Raw genomic sequence first — 6,596 nt, forward strand, 5'->3', positions numbered from 1 at the left:
TGGTGGTGGTGGTGGTGGGGGGACCCATAAGTTTTGAGTCGCAGACGTCGGTGGGCAGAGTGGAGAAGGAGGGGAGAGGGGTGGGGAGGGGGCCACTGGCTGTGCCTTGTATCTGGGGGGGGCACAGCTTCACCCCTTCTTTCCTCCAGGGGAGAGGAGGAGATGGGTGAGGCAAGTGAACTCACCCCCACTCACTGGGGGGAAATCCCTCCCCTCGCGCTCTATCTCAGTCTCAACCCCCAGATCTCCAGTGGGTGAATGGCCTGGAGAGGGAAGTTGTTTCCTTTTAAAGAAGGACGTGACCTAATAGTGTTTCCCATGCAGCGTGTAAAGACCAGGCTCGAGGCAGCCCCGGCGCCATTGTGCTCTGTGGGAGGGAGACCCGGGGAAGCCAGGGCCTCCCTCGGGCATGTCCCATGCCCGCTCTTGGGATGGGTGCGAGAACTGTCCCAAGCAAAGGCTTGTGACAGCAGGCAGAGGGGCTGCAGGGGACGGCTGGTGGCCTCTCCCTCCCAGCTGATGCCCACCCCATTTTGTTTATTGGCTCCTTGGATAACCGCAAGTCGGGCCCCACTTTCTTCGGGATGCCAACTGCACTAGCGGTGTGCAAATGAGGTATCTTGTGTGTGTTTTAAAATTATTTATTTATTTTGAGGGAGGGAGAGAGAGAGAGAGCCCACGCACAAGCAGGGGAAGGGCAGAGAGAGGGGGAGACAGGGCATCCCAAGCAGGCCCCATGCTCAGTGGGGAGTCGGATGCGGGGCTCGAACTCATAAACTGTGAGATCATGACCTGAGCCGAAATCAAGAGTCAGAGGCTTCACCAACTAAGCCACCAGGTGCCCCCACTTAACTTCTTTCTCATAATATAAATTTTCTGGTTTTGTATTTTTGTGTATTTTAATCTTAAGACTCCCATTCCTACACCGTGTTCTCAGGCACAGGAGCAATGTCAGGGTCAAGTCCGCGCCGGTTTGCAAAGCACGAATACTGTTTGTTTTATCATCAGGGAGAACAGCTACTTGGAGTGCACGGCCTTTTGGACAACCTCATGTTGGCCCCTGAGAGCCAGCTTTTCTGCCCTGGCTCCTCTCGAAGCCCGCCACCTTCACTGCTCCATGCGAGACGAGGTCTTGACTTGGTAGCCCCATGATTGATCTCCTTGTACTGGAAGATCGGGCATTGATCTGAACATGGAAACCTGGTGCGGGAAGGTTAGGAGAGGCAACAGCAGGAGAAAGGTGCAGGGGGGAAGCTGTGATCGGGTGAGGGCTGTCTGTATGTGTAGGAAAGGATTCCTGTTCCAGAAGGCTGATCCCGGGGCACGGGGCTCACTTTACGTACCAGCCCATCCTTCCCTGGATTGCGCTGAGCCTACCACGGAATGGTGTGTGTGCCTATGTTTTAAAAAATGAGTTGGGAAGGATAGGTTTGAGAACACCACCTCTGTACCCACCTTGAGCTGCCCAGGGGTGGGTTTATGAAGAAAAGGCTAACTTTTTTTTCTAACATTTATTTATTTTTGAGAGACACAGCATGAATGGCGGAGGGGCAGAGAGAAGGAGACACAGAATCTGAAGCAGGCTCCAGGCTCTGAGCTGTCAGCACAGAGTCCGACATGGGGCTCGAACCTATGCACCATGAGATCATGACCTGAGCCAAACTCAGATGCTTAACTGACTGAGCCATCCAGGCTCCCCATAACTTTTTGAACCTTTATAAATTCTGGGCTTTTCTCATTGGCTTCTAGAGAGACCATAAACCATGGGTTCTTTGTGGTGCCCAGAGCCAGAGTCCTGTCCTGCTGCAGCACTGATTAGTGTCACGGTAGGTAAAGGAGAAAAGAAGCTGTCGTTTATGGGCTGAGGTCACCACAAACTTACCCCACTGCATTAAAATGGGGCAAATGCAGTAATGCGCATTGGGTGATGTGAGTCTGATCCTGGTTCTTGTTACCATATATCTGTCTGGGGTTTGTAGGACTTCACGAATAACTGATTGGGTAATTGCTAGGTGGCCTATAATGTGTTGCTTTCCTCCGTGTTCTGTTGGGGGTTTATTATTTACAAACGTCTTTCTGTATTGAGAAAAATATCCAAAGCATCGTTGTCAAAAGGATCGGTACCAGGAAGAGAATCTGGAGCATCACTTGGGGTCTTGAACCATTTTTTCTCCCTCCTCCTATTTCCTATTTTGGGCCAGATCTTCTGTCCTAAAAGCTTGACTCCTACCCTATCTCCTCTTCTTCCCCCTCTCCCCCCAAAAAGTAGGCACTCAGTAAAACTCATTTCCTCCCTCTCCAACTACTTTTTCTTTATTTGCCTCTTTCTTATGACTTCCTCATTAGCTGGTTGGTCAGCATTGAGTGGTATGGAAATAATCTCATTCTGCTTGAGGCAGCTCCAGACCCTGCATCTTTGAACTTGGCTGAGGCTCGCATTGGGGGGTTGAGAGTTAGAGAGACCCAAACGTTGGCAGGGCAGACTCAAGTGTGTCTACTTGGAGATGACCATTTCCAGCCCCAGCTGCTCCCAGCTGCTCTCCTTCCATCTTTGTCTAGGGTCTCTTATTCCTCCGATTCTTAGAGACAATCTGTTCACCTCTGGGCTTGCCGCCTCAGCAGTGCCCAAGTGCTGGGTCACTGTCTCCTCGCACTTCCCCGTCAAGTCTTTAGTTCAAGGTTAAGTAAGAATTGAAGTACTAATGTCCGTAGTGGTGAAATGTCTTCAACATTCCTACACAACACTTATAGTTTAGGAAAATGAATGATAACACTTTTATTTTAATAAAGCACGCTACCTCAGAGGGGTAGAATACTGTGTACCCCAGACATACATTATACTTTTAAAAAATATTAAAAATATTATTTATATTTATTAACATGGAAAAGCACCCATGACCCATTGTTGAGTGAAAACCAGGTTATAAGCATCTATGGTAGATAGATGATTTTTATTTAACTCTGTGGGTGCATAGATTCTTAAGAGTGGTTATCCTTGGTCAGGGAGATCTGATTAACATGCACTTTCTTCCTTAAACTTTCCTAGATTACTTGAATTTTCTATGTGACTTCAAAATTGGGGGGCGGGCAATGAATGCATTTACTAACTTGTACTTCGGAATCATAAGTACAAGGAAAAAACCCCACGAGGAGTCATTTGCTCTCCTTTGTTACTTGAGGGATGAATTAAGAGGTTGACTGGCTCACTAGTTTATGTGGTCATTTGAATGGCAAACTTTTCTTAAATGCTTTTATGTGGGAGATTAGTCAGACACAACTCCTGACTTCCTGACTTTATGGTGATAAGCTTTGCATTAATTTTGATGTGAGTGATAACTGCTTTTTTTAAGTTTTTAAAAAAAAGTTTATTTATTTTGAGAGAGTGAGNGATTACTTGAATTTTCTATGTGACTTATGTTGACTTCAAAATTGGGGGGCGGGCAATGAATGCATTTACTGACTTGTACTTTGGAATCATAAGTACAAGGAAAAAACCCCACGAGGAGTCATTTGCTCTCCTTTGTTACTTGAGGGATGAATTAAGAGGTTGACTGGCTCACTAGTTTATGTGGTCATTTGAATGGCAAACTTTTCTTAAATGCTTTTATGTGGGAGATTAGTCAGACACAACTCCTGACTTCCTGACTTTATGGTGATAAGCTTTGCATTAATTTTGATGTGAGTGATAACTGCTTTTTTTAAGTTTTTAAAAAAAAGTTTATTTATTTTGAGAGAGTGAGTGAGAGCAAGGGAAGAGGCAGAGAGAGGAGAGAGAATCCTAAGCAGGTTCTGTGCTGTCAGTGCAGAGCCTGACTCAGGGCTCAAACACATGAACCGCAAGATGATAACCTGAGCCAAAATCAAGAGTCAGATGCTTGGGGCGCCTGGATGGCTCAGTCGGTTAAGCGTCTGACTTTGGCTCAGGTCATGATCTCATGGGCTGTGGGTTCGAGCCCCACGTCAGGCTCTGTGCTGACAGCTCAGAGCCTGGAGCCTGCTTTGGACTCTGTGTCTCCCTCTCTTTCGTCCCTCCCCTGCTTGCACTCTGTCTCTTCTTTCTCTCAAAAATAAATAATAAATATATCAGGTGCTTAACTGACTGAGCCACCCAGGTGCCCCAGTGAGAGTAAGAATTGTAAAAATGGATTCCATATTGGAGTGAGCCAATGCTGTTCTAGATCCTTTGCACAATCATCTCTAATCCCCTCTACAAAAGTGACGACAGCATATTAGCCATGAGAAGCAGATGGGGCCCAGGCTTTGAGAATGTCAGAGCCAGAAAGGCAGTCTTCAGCCTGAGGCCCCAGGGAGGGCGTCACTGGACACATGGTCTTCATCAGTGCCTCAAAAGAGGGTGGCTTTGACCTTCAAAGAAGGAAAAGAGAAATCCCTAGGTACCCAGGAGGGCAGTCATTACGTCAGGTGCTGGGTTTGTTAGCTTTGACGGGGAGACTTTCAGATGTCATGGGCTGGGCTGGGAGCAGGTACAGGGGGCCCTGGGCACCAGGTTTCGGATCTAAAGTCCCTGACATGCAGAGTGGATGCTGTGTACTCAGGGCAGTGGGCAGCAGGCAAAGGAAAAGAAATACTTGGTTGCTTCTCCCACTGGAGTGTCATTCGCTGGGTGGCTAGGATGGTGGCTAGAAGGCTCTGCTTTTCTGCATACTTGTGGCGTCAGCATGGAAAGGAGGCGGAAGGGATAAAAGTTCATGCTTTCACCTGTGACCGCTGCACTGGTCATGTGCTTTGACTGCTGCCTAGTGGCCACTTCTCCTACAGACGCTGGGATTTTCTCTCTAAAGCAGTGGCCACAGGAATCCTGTGGCTGGCAGCCAAGTCCTAGGGGGTGTGTGACGCCGATGCATAGCCCAACATCACCAGACTTTTATGCGGTCTCCTCAAGCCTCCTCAAGCCACCCTGGAGGTGATGTAATTAAGGGAGAGCGATGTTTAGCACTTCATGTGCCAGACACCATTCCATGCGCTCCAGGTGGAATATCCCACTGACCCTCAGAGCAACGCTGCATGGTAGATACTATTATTCTTCTCCTAGAGGTGAGGGAACCGAGGCCTAGAGAGGGTAACTGATGTGTCCAAGGTGGTCGGGTCCAAATATAGGAATGACAGAGTCCAAACACACTGTCTTCAGAGCCAGCCCTTGCAATCCCTTCTTTATGGCCCATTTCCTGCCCCGAAGGACCTTTCAGATACATACATATTCGGGACAAGTCAAATAGCACAGGCCGTGTTCTGGGCCCACAGGGGAGGTCCGGACAGCATCACACGATGCCTTCAGGAGATTCGAGGCTTTCAGGAGTTGGTGACAGCCCCCTGTGGGAGCACGTGCCTTCCCTGGACCTTTGCAGACGGGGTCAGTGGGGGGAGTTCGGCGAGATGTTTCTCGGAGGCTGGGCAGAGGGCAGGGTGCGGGCAGTCAAGGGCAGCATTCTGACTGTGTGGTGCTGTGAGAAGCAAGGTGCTGGGCACTGACTCGATGGAAGAGGAGGAGGCTGGGATGACACAGAGGGAGGGAAGCTTCTCGAAGGGCCTTGGATGGTTCGATGATTTCATGACAAGATCATTCTTTAAGAAGAAAGGTCAGCCTCCCTATAGAGCGAGTGATCAGTCACTCATCGTGATTTTCCTCCCAAAAGGCAGTCACAAACCGGCGGAACCAACACGAATGACTGGACATAACTTTATTCCTTCGTTAACTGATTCAGTGAAAAAAATGTCGATCGCGTGAATACCTGCTCTGTGTCAATCATGATTTCTGCCCTCAGGTGCCTTGTGGCCTAGCAACGGAGAGACAAACAGCCACCTGAAGGGCATTGTAGGGCCACCTGAGTGGCTCAGTGGGTTAGGCATCTGACTTGATTTCAGACTCAGGTCATGATCTCACGGCCCTGAGTTCGAGCCCCACCCCAGGCTGGGTTTTAGGGATTCTCTCTGTCTCTCTCTGTCCATCCCCTGCACACACACTCTCATTCTTAAAATAAATAAACTTAAAAAAAAATAGCGGCACCAGGGTGGCTCAGTCAGTTAAGCATCTGAGTTTTTATTTCGGCTCAGGTCATGGTCTCACCAGTTCAGGAGTTTGAGCCCCACATTGGGCTCTGCACTGACAGTGCACAGACTGCTTGGGATGCTCTCCCTCTGTCTCTCTGCTCCTCTCTCTCTCTTTCTCAAAAATAAGTAAATAAACTTAAAAAGTATATTTAAAAAACTGTAAAACAAAATAAAATATTCTTTCTGGTCATCTAGTGACAAAACTGGGGCCTTATCATTAATAAAGAATTGTAAGTTTACTTCTGGAGGGCCACTCCCTCCCCATCTGAACAAATAGCAACGATGCATGAAACATTTCAACAAGAAAAGAAAAAGGCAACACCAGGATTCTATTCATGCATACACCCTCTAACTCCAGTTTAGACACTCGAGTGTGCTCCCAATCTTTTCTCCTGCGTACACACACTTGTACACTCGACATGCCACTGTATTTACTTTTTTTTTTTTTAAATTTTTTTAATGTTTTATTTATTTCTAGGAGAGANTTTTCTCCCGCGTACACACACTTGTACACTCGACATGCCACT

At 47.9% G+C, this 6,596-nt stretch overlaps 1 non-coding gene across 1 annotated transcript; it reads left to right on the plus strand.

The window, feature by feature from the left end:
- The first annotated feature begins 3,882 nt into the window (after window positions 1-3,882).
- Window positions 3,883-3,967, plus strand: TRNAQ-UUG (transfer RNA glutamine (anticodon UUG)). The gene has a single exon. It is a non-coding gene; the product is annotated as a tRNA-Gln (tRNA).
- The last annotated feature ends 2,629 nt before the right edge of the window (window positions 3,968-6,596 follow it).

Source organism: Crocuta crocuta, unplaced genomic scaffold (assembly GCF_008692635.1).
Source record: "Crocuta crocuta isolate KB4526 unplaced genomic scaffold, BGI_CrCroc_1.0 scaffold694, whole genome shotgun sequence".
Lineage (NCBI taxonomy): Eukaryota > Metazoa > Chordata > Mammalia > Carnivora > Hyaenidae > Crocuta > Crocuta crocuta.